This window comes from Paroedura picta, chromosome 8, assembly GCF_049243985.1.
Source record: "Paroedura picta isolate Pp20150507F chromosome 8, Ppicta_v3.0, whole genome shotgun sequence".
Lineage (NCBI taxonomy): Eukaryota > Metazoa > Chordata > Lepidosauria > Squamata > Gekkonidae > Paroedura > Paroedura picta.
The window spans coordinates 49,690,144-49,706,509 of record NC_135376.1 but is presented as its reverse complement, the minus strand read 5'-3'; positions in this window follow the sequence as shown (position 1 = coordinate 49,706,509).

Here is a 16,366-nt window from a genome sequence, read left to right as displayed (position 1 = left end):
GAATGTAATGAATATAAAGCAGTTACACAAGGGGGAAAAGGAGATCCAGGAAATTACAGGCTAGTTATTTTAATATATATCCTGACTAATTTAGAGGTATAAGTTTTGACTCTCAAAAGCTTATAGCCTCGAAATCTTGTGGGTCTCCAAGGTGCTTTTGGACTAGAATGTAGCTTTTCGGCTGAAGACCAACATGGCTACACTCTTGAAGCTTAAGCAAGATAGTTATTAAAATCAGGATTATTAAAAACATTGAAGAATATCAGCATGGTTTCTTGCCTCGCCAAACCTTTGGAATTTTTGGAGAAAGTTAACAAGCTCCAGTGGATATTATGTATCTGGGCTTTCAAAAGGCTTTTAACAAATAGGGCTAATTAAGAAATTTTAGTATAATGAGACTTCTCATCATACTCTCAAGCAGGGAAACTGTACTCCACACTTTTATTGATTGAAAAATCTCTGAAACAAGAACATTATTTGAACATTATCTATGCCTCAGGGCTTATACAATTTTATACCTGTACACAGCACATAGGCCTTAAACGGGAAAGAACGTGCCCCACAGCTTTGTTACACCTGGGGAACCATTTAGAAAGGACCACTTCTGAAACTTGGGAAGGATGATTTATGAGCACCCAAATGCTCTGGTGTTAAATGGGTAAATTGAGCACAGCATCATTTCCTGAAATATGCCTATAATAATTTAACAAGCTATCCTACGGTTTTTTCCTGCCCTCTTCCCAAGAACACAAAAGGGGATCCAAGGATCCTGGACTGCAGGCAATCACTCTAGCTTCAGTTTTCATCCTATGTCATTAGGATTGCAACCCTTCTTCTTGGCAGAAGCTTTGTGCCTTCAGTAACGACATGCTAGGCAAATATTCAACAGATATGGCACTTCTCGGTTTAGAAATGCAGTGATATAAACAGTTGTGACTAGTACATTTCTGACTGTCATGCAATTATTAGATGCCCAGAAATTTCCTCAAAGAGGCAGGAAAATAGTATTTCTGAATTTGCTACTCATAGAACATCGACCTACGCTTTCTGTCAACTCACACTATGGTGAGTGGTCCAATTCATTCTGCCAAAACCTGAATTTTCCAGTAGTTAGATGTGATTCATACAAACAGTATCTCAGTACAGATCAGATTTGGCCGCACAGTTTCAGCTTATTGTACTATATGTTTCTTTTAATGCCAAAATTGTATAAACCTTTTCACAAAGTATTTAGAGGTTCTGATGGGATGTTAAATATATTACATGAATATATTATATATATATATTCAATTCTCATGTATGTGTGTGTAGAATTATAATTATAGTATTTATTATCCAGAGACATAACTGAAATGCCACATAATGAGCCATTTATTCAACAGGGAATTCAGTGATAATTTACTTAGTCTCTCATTAAACATGTCCAACTGGAACAAAGGGATTTCCGGTGGTCCGCATCCATGTGCAGGAGGTATACAAAGTTTTCCAGCATTCATCTCTCTTCTTATGGTCCCTTCTGACCCCTGAATATTCTCCGGCTGTAAGATATAAGTGGAAGGATTGCTGTGCAGCTCAGGCTGCAGAAGACAGGAATGGAAAATATGTGAATTGTGACCGGTCAAATTGCACATCCCAACATGCATACTTGTTTTCTTTTTTGTTTCTCGGTTGTAATGACTGCCGGGAATACCAGCAAGTTGAATTCTGATTTTTCTGTCACTCTGGCTTCTACCCATTTCTTAGGCCAGGTGCAATTTTTATTTTGTAAAAGAAGTGATGAATCAAACTCAGGTGTGTATCTATTTATTTGGTTGAGAATATGCCCAATCTCATCAGATCCTGGAAGCTAAGCTCCTGTTGGATGGGAGGCCATCTGGGAATATGAGTGTTGCTCTGCAGAGATAGGCACTGGCAACCACCTTTGCTTTTCATCTTGAAAGCCTCTTGCTTTGGGACAACCCAAAGCCAATTGCAAATTGATGGCACTGAGGTACATCTACAGAGCAGTTGGTCATGGACCCAAGAAGCAGGAAGTACCCTGGATTTGATCCTGAGTGGCACCAGGGATCTTAGATAGAAGGAAAAAAATGGCTGAACCACTAGCAACAGTGACCGTGAGGCTCAACTTACACATGATCATTTACCACACATTTAAGTACAAAAGAGCCAATGTCTCAAAATCAGGGGATTGATTTAAAGGATATTGAAAGAAAGAGCCAGGAAAGTCAGATTTTGTCAAGAGCAAGCCTAGCTTAAGGGGTTTCCTGTAGAATCTGATAGGTCATTATTGGAAACAAGATGCTGGACTGATGCAGCATGGCTGCTCTTATATTCTTCCGAGGATGAGCAAGTGAAGGATTAGGGAGTGGCTGGGAAGGAACAGCCACAATTGCTTTATGTTTTACTGTATTTACAGATTTAACAATATATTTTTGGTGTCTAGAGTAAGAGATGGCTACCCTTAACGATGTAGTAGATATGCACTTCCACTTCCTATGTGGACCTGGCACACATTAAATTCTTCCCATGAGGTAAAAATTTCCAGTGACAAGTTCTAGTGCCTCACCAGAGCAACTGTCGCAAAATATCAAATCACTATTCCACTTTCTCCTATTGTGTCTTTGTTAGTGGATAACAGAGTTGTGTGTGGCTACAACTTGTCACTGCAAAACTCCATCTTTCATTCCCTTCTGTGCAGTTCAGCTGGGAACTGCTGAATCGTTACCTCTTTATTTGGCTTGCTTGTCATTTAAAGCTACAACTCTGGAGAGAATGCAATTTGCTTAGAGGACCATGTTTTAACTTTTTCCTCCTCATCTCACTTTTTAGCTTTTAAAAATGTGATTTTTATTGCCAAACGTTGTTATCAAGGACAGTAAAAACCTTTCAGCTTTAAAACTAATTGCCCTCAAATCAAAGCCATGAAAGAGCTGGCTGTCTCCCATTAATGTGTTGTGGGTCATGTAAATCATACTCAAGAGTGAGAATTAGATATACCATCATGCACAACATACAAATTTGCAGCTGCAGACATTTATTTTCTCTCCAGAAAGGAAAGCAACCCCCCCTTCTCCCTGCACTTTCAGTATTCTGTGCAATACTATTCCCCCCATCCCATCCAATTTCTCCACTTCCATAATATATGCTGAGAACATATGTCAAGTCAATGTCTCTGGGAGATAGATCACAATAGAGCCACCATGTTTGATGGGATGAGAAATATTGGTCAGAAACAGCTTAATAGCAGACACGATAGAGCTAATTCTCCTGCTTTGTATTTGGTAGCCAATTGGCAGCTGGCAGCCCTTGAAAATTATTTCCTAATACTATTCCTTTCGATACTGTAGCAAGGACTATATTTTATAAAACAGACTTTTTCATTGCCATATTTCAAGCTGTGAAAATATGGATGGCTGCTATTTTAAGTCTATATCTTGGTGAAAATTTTCTCTTTCTTCTCCCTCCTCTTTCTCTACTTCCTTTCTCCCAAAGCAATTTCTAACCTCAATTAGAATTTGATGCTAATACTATGCAGGAAACTGATGGTATTTAAATAAATACTAAAGTTTGTATCAGGACAAAATGTGTAGTGATTAATGAATGACCATGATTGCATTAATTAGAGCAGATAGAAATGGTGGTCACCCCAGACTGAGCCCTGAGTCACCCCAGACTGAGCCCTGAGTCACCCCAAGGGTCAGACATGACTCAGTGCTTGCACAGGGGATACCTTTACCTTTACCTTTATCTTCCTTTTGCTGGTTGCCTGCTGGTAGCTCTCCGGTCACTAGCACTTTTTAGGGTGGTGAATCTATTATATGCAATTCCCAAAGAAGCACTTTAAAAAGGAGGATGTAGTGAGCAGTCAGTGGGCCAGATGCTGGATGTGGGCGATGTCACGTGAAGGTGCCAGAATATTCAGCTGGCATTTGACTGGAACGACACTACATTTAAAGGGTGAGGAAATCCCCTTGGTTTTTATACCCTGCTTTTCACTACTTGAAGGAGTCTGAAAGAGGCTTACAATCGCCTTCCCTGCCTCTTCCTACAGCAGACATTCTATGAGGCAAGTGGGGGCTGAGAGAGCCCCTGATATCACTGCTCTATGTGAACAACATTATAAGGACTGTGAGTAGCCCAAGGTCACCCAGCTGGCTGCATGTGGAGCACTGGGGAATCAAACCCAGATCACCGGATTAGAAGCTGCAACTCTTAACCACTACACCAATATGACTGATAAGAATACAAATGGTTTCTAATACCAAACAATGTAGGTTATAGTCATAGAATGCAAAGAATGTGTGTATTTGTGTGTGTAGAAAACAGTTCCTTCTGTGACTTCTGAAGATTCTTGGCCTATGACTTCCACTTAGCTTTGCTTTCTGCATTATTATGCATGTCTTGAACTATTTCACATCTCAAAAGATCAGTGTCTTAATTTCCAATAAGTTGGTTTTGGGATGAAGAGGTAACCTTAGTAAGAAACCAAACCTAGTTCTTTTTAAAAGGTTATTTGATATATGAAATGAGCCTCATAAAACTGATTTACCATATTGGAAGAAATCTGATATCTTTCTCTACTTCATTTTTAAGTTGTACATCATTCTCTACACACACACCCCTTCTATTCATATGAGCTTTTTCCACCAGCTCTTGCTCTGCAAAAATGTCTTGTGGTCCCTGCTGGAACACAGTCAGCTGTAAATAAAGGAAGAAAATTGGCACAATGTCGTATAAGCAAGATTTCCAAATTACCATGGTGTCCACTTGGGTTTGCATTCCCTTCCTGCTGACAGCATGAGTGTGCAGAGGCCAGGGCTGCAGTGAGAGAGTGTGTTGAATTGCCATCATCTTGCAGGGCTTAATATAGAGAATCAATAAAGGCTGCAGACACGGGTCTCTGGGAATTGATGTGATTGTAGGTTATCCATGTACAGCTGAGATTTCAGATTTTACAATTAAATAGAAATACAATCTTACATCCATTGCAAGTTTCTAAACCCCAAACATACCCATGTATTTGCTATCATAGGTCCCTAGCAAGACAGGAGGGTGATAAACTGAGACTATTTACAAATATTGCCAATAACTCCATTAGAACATTTTTTAAGAGGGTGTAAAAGATATGCAGACTACTCTTTCCCGAGTATTTCAGCTTTGGAAAATGGTGTGTGTGAGCTTCTCCTCCCCTCACAGGGTCATTTTGAGCCCAGTAGGGCACCTGGGGACTTTCACAAATGCATTCCCCTGCCGCTGCTATGTGTGATGGCGAGGAGAGTGAGTGGGGTTCATGAAATGGGGACCCAGCTCCTCAAAAAACATAGCCTGTAGTTTGACCATAACAGGGAGATGAAAGGATGTTGAATCCAGGTACTTTCATCAGAGATGCTCAAAGACCTTACGTCATGTTCACGGGACACAAACAGCTGGTTTTTCCCTTCCCCATATCTCTGTCTCATTTCATGCTGCTTGGCAGCCAATTATTAGAAAACGCAGTAAGTAAATAAATCAGCCAGTCAGTGATTATAATTAATAATGCTCTGGTTGTTAGAACAGGCCTTATCATAATCATTCCAATCTATGTTTTAGAGCTATTTCGCACGTGCAAATAGGGAGACCTTCTGGCCTCCCTTTGTTGCTGACGTGACTGATATGATGCTCTAGGATTTGAACAAAACACTATGGTTTTACCATTCCCCTTGCCCCCTTCTCTATCCCAGTGGTTGCCAGCTAATGCTGACAACCTTGTAAGGGAAGCATAGTTCCCCTCCTACATCATTTAATTCCCTGACCCAGCCATCCATGACCCTAGCTGGGAGATGATTTCATTCACTGGGCAGAAGCAGAAGAGTCTGTCAGGCAAAGCTGTTCAATAGCTGTTTGACTCAGATGGCTTTGAACTGAACAGATTTGATGCCTGCTGAACATGGTATGCTTTCCTGCTGAACCTGTTAATGGAGAAGTGCACAGCCTCCCTAATTTTCATCATATGATTGTACCCTGGAAAAAATATCATGAAAGAAGGCCGTGTTTTGTTGAAAGTCACAAGAGTCGAATGGGCTACCAAGACTACCACGTGGAGCAGACTCCACGGAATTGTTTGTGCCGATCTGGTTTAGTAATATGATGACCAAGGACATTTAACAGAAAGAAAAGGAAAAGCTTTGCAGAAATCTTACGGAGAATATTTTCTTCCTTTTAATTAGCCCTTGGAGCACATTGCTTGTGGATGTTAACAAGGCAACATTTAACAAATGCTCAGACATTTCCATTAGTACCTTGATAATCTGCATTTAGCTAATTCACATACAAAACTACCCCCCATGGACTCTGTTAAGATTTAATGCCAGAAAGCTTGTAATGGAGTCTTGTATTACAAAAATTTCATCACTTACACTAATATACTCCAGAGCATTTATTAGTGTACTGTGAAGTATTATGAATAATTAAAAATAAACTAGACTTGTCAAAGAAATGAACAAAATACATTTTGTGCTGCATGAGCCCGGCTTTCTTCATCTCCCCCCTCCCCCCCCCCCGCTTTTTCTAAATTTGCAATTCCTTTTTGGTTCACAAAGTCCAGCAATTTGCAATGGGTTTTCAAGGCATTAAGGCGATTTAGTGATGTTCTGCTGTAATAATTAAGCAGAACATTTGCAGCTAGACCAGCTTACAGAAGTGGAAAATAAAAGAGATTACTATATCCATAATATTTAAGGAAAAGCTACATTCCAACAGCATGGCAGGATACAGCATAACAGTAGGATAATAAATAAATAGAAATGCTGCCGAGTTGGATGCTGCATGTTAGGGTACAGCAGTTGTCTCTACTTATACAGTCTGTTTCATTAAGATTACTCCCCACCTCCGATTGTATGCACAGCAGGGGTTGGGTGCACTCATATGGCTTAACTACACATCTGTTTAAAATAAGATCACTCTTTCAGAACAGATGTTCCTATCCCTCACCAGTTCACGGAAACTGTTTGTACTTGCTAAAGATCCTGAGAAACTACCTGTTCTCCATCTTGCTAATTTCTCGTAAGGGCTTCTTTTTCAATTCTCCATTCTTTCATTTGGGGGGAAATAGGTGTCAAAATCTACCATCAGAGCTGCCAACGTTGAGACAGTGTTGAGATTCTGATTAGCATATATCTAGCTACTCCACACCCTAAGAAGGCAAATAAAAGTTTCATTTTCCTGCTTTCCCCCTCTTTGTTGCACAGTCAGGTTTATACAGGGTGCTTTAGTTATATTTCAAGTAAGAAAAAGGGTAGGGACTCTGTAGGACAACTGCGAGGGCAAGAAAGTGAAATTATAACAGATGATGAAGAGAGGGCTGAACTCCCATTTCTCCTCGGTCTTCTCTACTGAGGGAAATAGTGTGGCAAAAAAGTATCACAACAGGGGGGATGGGAATGGTAGCCTAGGATCACTGTGGGGGCAGTCCATAAACACCTATTTTCTTTAAATGAAAAAAAGTCTTCTGGATCAGATGAATTGCATCCAAGGGTACTAAAAGAACTTGCAGATGTAATCTCTGAATCTCTGTCCATTATTTTTGAAATTTCTTGGAGAACAGGTGAGGTGCCAGATGCCTGGAGCCAGGCGAATGTTGTCCCCACCTTCAAGAAAGGGAAAAAGGGGGATCCAGGTAACTACCGACCCATCAGCCTGACATCTATAGCTACGTGCAAAAGAGGGCTGGTCGAATGGAATTATCCAAGTTAGATAAATACGACTAGTTGGCTATAAAAAAGATGTGACCTATTTATTGTTTATAATTGTTCCGATTTATTGAAAGAAATGAATAACTTCAATGACTAATATTCAATAGATATTATCTTCAGATCTGTAATGTGCAAACATAAACCAAAACGGGTTCCGGATAAACACAACTTTTTTTCAATAGCCTGTTTTCAAAGTTGCTTTCTTCCTCAGTAGTAAAAAAAGACTACATTGAAAGCCATAGAGCAGATAAGAAACCTCCAGGAAACGCTGAGCCTGCACGACAGTTTATATGATAAAAACAACGGAGGAAGAAAGCAACTTTGAAAATGGGCTATTGAAAAAATTTTTGGATCAGGGGAATGCCGTGGACATAGTTAATCTGGATTTCAGTAAAGCGTTTGATAAGGTTCCACATGGTATTCTTGTTCACAAGTTGGTAAAATGCAGTATGGATTATAATTCTGTCAGGTGGATCAATAACTGGCTGACAGATCATACCCAAAGGGTACTTGTAAATGGTTCAGCATCCTCTTGGAGAAGAGTGACAAGTGGAGTGCCCCAGGGATCTGCCCCGGGGCCTGTGTTGTTCAACATATTTATAAAAGATTTGGATGAGGGATTAGAGGGGGTACTTATTAAATTTGCAGATGATACTAAACTGGGAGGTATAGCAAACACAACAGAAGACCAAATCAGAATACAGAAAGATCTTGATAGGCTCGAGAACTGGGCTAAACTAAATAAAATGAAATTCAAATGTGAAGTTCTGCATTTAGGCAGGAAAAATCATTTACAACAATATAGGATGGGGGAGACTTGTCTTGGCAGTAGCATGTGCGAAAAGGATCTAGGAGTCTTAGTAGACCATACATTGAGCACCAGTCAGCAGTGTGACTCGGTGGCTAAAAAGGCAAATGGGATTTTGGGCTGTATCAAACAGAATATCATGTCCAGATCATGAGAAGTGATGGTACTGCTTTACTTTGCTCTGGTTCAGCCTCACTTGGAGTACTGTGTTCAGTTTTGGACACCCGAGTTGAAGAGGGATGTAGACAAACTGGAGCATGTCCTGAGGAGCGCAACAAAGATGGTGAGGGGTTTGGAGTCCAAGACGTATGAAGAAAGCTTGGGGGAGCTTGGTCTGCTTAGCCTGGAGAGGAGACGACTGAGAGGGGATCTGATAACCATATTCAATTATTGAAAAGGATGCCATATAGGGGATGGAGCAGAATTGTTCTCTTTTGCCCCGGAGGGAAGGACCAGAACCAATGGGATGAAATTAATTGGGAAAAATCCTCAATTAGATTGGTTTTGCAGTGGAACCGGCTTCGTCAGGAGGTAGTGTGTTCTCCATCTTTGGAGATTTGTAAACAGAGGCTGGATAGCCATTTGATGGAGAGGCTGATTCTGTGAAGGTGCAAGGGAGTGGCAGGTTACAATGGATGAGTGATAGGGTTGTGAGTACCTTGCCTAGTGCAGGTGGTTGGACTAGATGACCCAGGACGTCCCTTCCATCTCTATTATTCTATGATTCTAAAGTTTGTAACCTTGGGGACCCTGTGTGGAAAAGCATGTGTGGAAAAGCAAATATTAATTTGGAATAGTGTCCAGTTCTGGGTGCCTCAGTTTAAGAAGGAAATTGACAAGTTAGAATGTGTTCAGAGAAGGGTGAGTAGGATGGCTGAGGGGTGGCATTCATGCCTTACAAGGAAAGGTTGAGAGAGTTGGGTATATGTAGCTTGGAGAAGAGGAGGGTGAGGGGAGATAGGATAACTGTATTTAACTACATAAAAGGTAGTTAAGTATGTTGACAAGGGGGCCAACTTGTTTAATGCAGCTTTAGAGACAAGGGCTAGGAGAAGTGGATTCAAAGCACAGGAAAGGAGGTTTCACTTAAATATTAAAAAAGCATTTTCTGGTGGTGAGGGCTTCTCATAGATGTAAGATGCTGCCTCGGAGGATGGTGAAATCTCCACTGGAAGTTTTTAGCAGGAGACTGGATGAGCACCTGTAGGAGTATGAGTCCCCAAGAATGTGGGGGGCTGGACTAGATGGCCGTTTGTGGTCTCTTCCAGCTGTGTCTGATTCCGATTCAGAATTTTAAAAAATGTTTTAAATAAACAACTAAATATGTCAAAGTGGAATCCAAACATATACTGCACTCACATATTATTGGCAGTTGCAGTATTGTTGCATTACAGCAATAACTCACAGCTGCACTACAAAAGAAAATGTAGTTGCAAATGACTGCTATAATATGATAGCACAATATCTAACAATGTGTGAATACAACTGCAAATGATATGATTTCAGGCCAAGAAGGAAATTCCAGCAGTTGTACTAACACATGGCAAGCATCAATTAGCAGGGAATGTTTCCTGTTGACAGCAGAGGGTAGGACAACAGTAATGGGTTTAAACTCTGTGTAGAATGACACTGGCGTGATATCAGGAATTTCCCCCCCCCCCCCCCACACACAGAATAATTCAGCAGTAGAATAGGTTGCCTAAGCAGTTGGTGAGCTCTCACTCGCTGGCAGTCTTTAAACATTGGCTGGATACTTATGATGAATGTTTTAGGTTGATCCTGCTTTGAGCAGGGGGTTGGACTAGATGGCCCGTATGGCCCCTTCCAACTCTATGATTCAGTTGTATTCATATCAGTGTGTGAGATCTGCAGTGAGAATAGCTGTAACATACATTCCCCGTCTGAAGCTGATATTGTGTTCACAGTTTCTAAAGGCAACTGGAGTTTACCACATGAAAAATAATGCAGAGTCCAGCTGAAAGAATTGGAAGTTTCTGAAGTTTTTCATTGCATCTGACGTTTTGGGGTGGTTTTATTTTATTTTATTTTTTGCATCTGCCCTGCTACAACACATTTGGCAAATGCTGGGCACTGATTTAGTCAGTGAAGTCTCTTCCCTGAATCTTTCAGAGTAAGTGTTGTGCATGTGCTTTGGCAGTACAATCCTATGCAGAGTTACTCTGTCTAGCCTGAACTTAGATGGAAGTGACTATGTATAGGACTATATTGTAAACATTCTGCAATTATTCTAGTTTTGGAGCTTTGCCAGGTTGATATGGCAGCAGAGATATGCGCTCAGATATATCCAGTCCAAATATATATAACAAGATCAACATCAAATTTATTTACGGTCTTTCAGACCAAACTGCCAAATATATACTGAAAAATAACTTATCAGTATTATTCAGGTACTAGAAATTAAGCCCACTGTAGCTGAAATACATTGAAATAGGGGGACAGGGGTGTGTGTGAAGGGGGGAGTCACAATTGGAAGGGGGAGTTTGGGGGAAGAGATCGAGAGATAGAGGAAGCAAGGGAGAAGGAAGGAAGGCAGCCAGAGAGGTAGGTGGACTTGGAGGTGAGTGGGGGAAAAGGAGGGGGTATGTGAAGGTATGTGGGGGGTGGGAGTTGCGAGGGGGGCGATTTGGGAGGGGCAGTGGGGGGGAAGGGCAGGCAAAGGCTCTTGGCCGTGGGGGGGGGCAGCACGGCCTTCTCCCGGCCCCAGTAGCTCCCTAGCAGCATTGAGGATGCTGTGAGGGACTGCCTGGGCCCGGCAGAAGGCTCTTTGCAGCGGTGGGGGGCGGGGCAGCCTTCTGGCGGTCCCAGGGGCACCCTCTCAGCGTCCTGGATGCTGCAAAGGTGGCCTGGGGCCAGCAGAAGGCTCCCGAGCAAGGGCCCTGGGGCCTCCCAGCTCCTTTCCCCAGTGAGAGGAGAACCCGGGCAGAGGACTCACCATGCGGCCATCCTTCAGTGTCTGGGCAGTGACTTCTCGGCCAGGCCAGATGAGACTGGACCAAGCAGCCAATGCCAGGCATATCGATTGGCTGCTTGGCCCTGGATAGACACTTGGAGGGCCCAATCAGGAGCCGCTTTGCGGCTCCTGATTGGGCCCTCCAAGTTTTTATCCCGGACACATTACCCTTACCCTTTTATTTAATACTGCAGGAGCAGTTACAAATATTTCCTGAAATATTCAAGAACTGGGGCCAGCAGTTTAAGGATCCAAGGACTGCCCCACCCCTAACATGCTTACCAGTTAGATGGAAGGAGACATTTCTCTCAGCCTAGGGAAGATGGTTCCTGGCCTGGATGAGCCAGAACAAGGGCCTGGCAGAACTGCAGTTCAGACTGGCTCTTTATCCCTCCTTTCTGATTTTCCTCCTTTGTGAAGACAATGCCTGTTTTCCAGGGGTGTTTTCCCCTTCTCAGTCTGCAGCCCTGGAAGTAGGATGGCTGGAGATTCTTTGTTTCAGGTGCCCTGTTTGCCTTGAAACTTATGGGTCTTTAGTGGACCAGGTAGCACTACCTCCCATGTAATTTTTAGGTCAATACACACCCCATGGCATCCAGCCCTCTCAATTCCTGGCAAATAAATGGGGAAGAAATGGAGATAGTGACAGATTTTATTTTCCTGGGCTCCAAGATCACTGCAGATGGGGACTGCAGCAAAGAAATTAAAAGACGCTTGCTCCTGGGGAGAAAAGCTATGGCAAATCTAGACAGCATCCTAAAAAGCAGAGACCATCACCCTGCCAACAAAAGTGCGTTTAGTCAAGGCTATGGTCTTCCCAGTTGCAATGTATGGCTGCGAAAGTTGGTCCATAAGGAAGGCCGAGCATCAAAGAATTGAGGCTTTTGAACTCTGGTGCTGGAGAAGACTCTTGCAAGTCCCTTGGACTGCAAGGCGAACAGACCGGTCAGTCCTAGAGGAGATCAGCCCTGACTGCTCTTTAGAAGGCCAGATCCTGAAGATGAAACTCAAATACTTTGGCCACCTCATGAGAAGGAAGGACTCCCTGGAGAAGAGCCTAATGTTGGGAGTGATCGAGGGCAAAAGAAGAAGGGGACAGAGAATGAGGTGGCTGGATGGAGTCACTGAAGCAGTAGGTGCAAACTACTAGGCCTGGAGGATCATTGTCCATGGGGTCACGATGGGTCGGACACGACTTTGCACCTACAATAACAACACACCCCAAGAAAATGTCCCCCACAGGGAAAGATAGAATCCAAATAATTCCATTATCCTAAAAAAAAAAAAAAAAAAAAAACCACACCTGAATCCTGAAATGGTACTGGGGGGACAAAATACCATTGAATACCAATATTTATGACCTTCCAGAAATCCACATTTGAAAGATACCATTTTTTCAGGCCCTTTGTGGCAGTGAAACTTCTATGGAATCCATTCTCATGATCAGGCACTGTGTAGTTTTCCAGTTGCAGTGCCTTTCCCAGAACACTTTCCTAGATGTTTTCCCCAGTAGATCTGAATAGGACTCTGAAGACTAGATTAGGATTGCTCTCTTGGATATTATAAGGATTGCTGGAATGAGAACATGTGCTGAATTTAGGAATGAATTTAGCCATGGCCCATTTACTGTCCTGCACCATTTCCCTATGAGAAAGCAGCTCATATTGATTGTAGTTTAGGCCAATGAAAGGTTCATTTCAGTTTAAGTTCAAAGGCATTTCCGCACATGGGGAACGTAGCGTGCCAGCTGTTGAAGGTAGGAAGCATATTCCGGCCCCTCCAGATGACGTTGCCTACCTCCTGCAGCTGGCTTGCGATATCCACCATTTTAAACTGCAAAGGGGAATCCCAAAAAGTGGATTCACCACCCAGAAAAGCATGATTCCCCAGCAAACAACACACCTGCAAACATCAGAAAGAAGGTTTGGAGGGGGAAATATGCTTTAGCCTACGTCCTGCCCCTACTGGCGCTCTCCTCCCTCCATTCTCTGCCTAGCAAAGGCAGTAGACTGCCCCCTCCGGCACTGCAAACAGCACAAATCTCTTGTTAGGTGTTCCTACCTACATGCATCCTTCCATTCTCTTTGGTACTCAGACCTCCATCCTGTCTGTTGATCTTTCTCCCCACACCACTGCTCCACCAGTTCATGCCAGTCCATGCAGTCCAGTCACCTTCTCTCCGTCTGCAGTATGTCGTATTCTGGGCGCTTCTCTCCACACTACCCACGTAGTGCGATATGTTGGGGAGGGAGAGAAGGCGTCCAGGGAGACTGAACTGGCATGGACTGGTGGAGCAGTGGGATGGGGGGGGGGAAAGAGAACTGCAGACAGGACGGGGTCTGCGGACCAAAGAGTATAAAAAGGATGCATATATGTAGGAACACCTAATAAGAGACTTATGCTATTTTCAATACTGGGGGGGGGGGAGTCTTCCGCCTTCGCCATGCCTTCCACTGGCTGGCCAGGCCTTTTTGTGAATGTTTGCTGCTTGCACAGCATGTGGAGCCTTTACGGTGTGGAGGGGATTTCTAGCGTGATTCACTATCACGCTATTGCAGGTGGGAGGCATCCTGCCATTTTAGCCACTGTGCGGAAATTGCCCAAATGTAGGACAACAGAATTTTTGTGGTGGAAAGCAAATTTGGTATTAATGTTTGGTATTAATGTTGTTCTAAATGGACAATATCAAAAACATTTCTGGAGGAGCAAATGTGAACCTGGAAATCTCCTTCATTTCCATAGCATAGTAGCTGAGCATTTCTTTTTAAAAGTGTCTGTGTGTGTGTGTGTGTGTGGGGGGAATACATTTGTCCTGCTAATGTATTCAGCACAATGGCATTGTACCATCTTCCCCAGAGAATACAAGGAACAGGAAGAATCATCATGCAGAGACAATGATGCTGATACTAGATGAAAAGCCAGGAAGAATTCATTTTTTAAAGAAAGTTGCGGCTTCTTGTTTCTATACTCTGGGGAAATTGAAAGGGATGATGTCTGAAACCTTGTGAATAATTAAGAAAAATGTCCGTGTGTATCTTAGAACAAGCCATAAGTCTTTCTGCTTCTACTTAATGAAATCCTACTCACTGATGGAAATGATATAGGCCCTGTGGTTATTTATAGATTATTTGTTTACTTTTCTCCAGAATGTATTCGTGGAACAATATCAAAGCTGCTCCACCAGCAAATTTTAAAACAATTTCATTAGGGGGAAAAAAAAAGACTAGAACAGGGTTGTTGCTAAACAAATGATAACAATAGATATGTGGAATCTACATGATCTATGAGCAGGAACAGTTCTTTTGTATTAGTTGTGTGGGTTTTATTACACAGAGTGTCCAAAGTGGAATGCTCTGAAACCCTTAAGAGAAGCAATGAAGAATTGATGACATAGAGTGTGATGGATGGGTGAAGTTACATCTATTTACATGTTGGGAGGAACTGCCTTGGCTCCCCACAAAATGTCAACCCCCTGAAAGTCTATGAATGAATGCAGTAATAAAATAGATAACTCAGTCTAAATTTCTGCTAGAACTACTGGTTTGATTCAAATGGCTTTCTCACCAATAACAGACTTTAAACTAAAATGTCTGTACACAGTTGGACATTGTGTATATAATGCTGGCTGTGTGAGTAGACTGCCAGGAAGCTCTGCAAGGTGAAGGGCTTCCTTATATCCTAAACAGGAGACAGAGGTGGAGTCTTTGTAGCAAGTTTCACTGTTAGAAAGAGAGCTTGGCAAGTACTTTGTGACCCTTTTTCTGTTGCATTTTATAAATGGATTCCCCCCCTCCCCCGGATAATCCCTGTTCTGCTCCTTCTATGCTTGTAAAAGACAGATGTATTTATTGAAAAAAAAATCAGGTTACTTAGGATTTCCAGTTTCAAGGACCTCTGACTACTGGATGCAAGGGGCAAAAATAGGGGAATATGCCATTATCTCCTTCATGTGAGTTTCTGTGGGTCATCTGGGTTCATTATGCACTCATAGGATGGTGCACTTTCAGTGTGCTTTGGCAGCTGGATATTCCTGTGCAGAACAGGATTATCTACTTCTAAAGTGCATTGAAAGTGCATTATCCAATGCATGCCTAAGACTGTTTATGCACTGGAGGTTTCATGCCAGGATACAGGCTGGGGTTTTAGTCATGGCAGGTTGCCCCACCTCTTCCTGCACTCACATGGGGGAACATTTGTGCTCCTGCACGAGAGCTGGGGCAGTGAAGTTCTCAGTGCATAAACGGTCTAAGGGAGCCTGGCAGGTACTGTATCTTGGATGATGAATTCTTTGAAAAACATTTCTATTGGCCTATATGCTGAGGGATGGGAACCGCGGGATGACCAACAAACCAGACATTATATTCACTCACGTGCAATTCCAACGGTTTTTCTCCAAACCCTGGGTAAGGATAAGAGGAGTTCATTATCTATCTACTCTGGGATGAATTTATCTGAGGAAACATGAGACAACCTGATGGAAGTTCCTTTGCCCCTTGCATCTCAGTTCCAAGCAGTTTTCTGGGTGTGGTGAAGTAATCTGCAATTAACAGAATAGCAAAGAAGCATACAGTGGGAAAAGTTTTCCCAGACTGCTTATCTGTAGCAGTGATTCACATTGTAGCCGGCAATGCTTGAGAAGTACACAGAGCCTTGCTAATGTCTCAGGTGGCAAGTGCTCATGTGGAGTTGCTGTTCCATAAAATGGCTTTTACCCATGGGTGCTGTGCATGTGACCACCATGTTTTTTATCCAACTAGAACAGGAGAGACTTAAGTTTAAATCCTTACTCAGCTGACTCTCAATGAGTGACCTGGGGCCAGTCCATATCTCTTAGCCTGCATTTTTTTTCACAGGGTG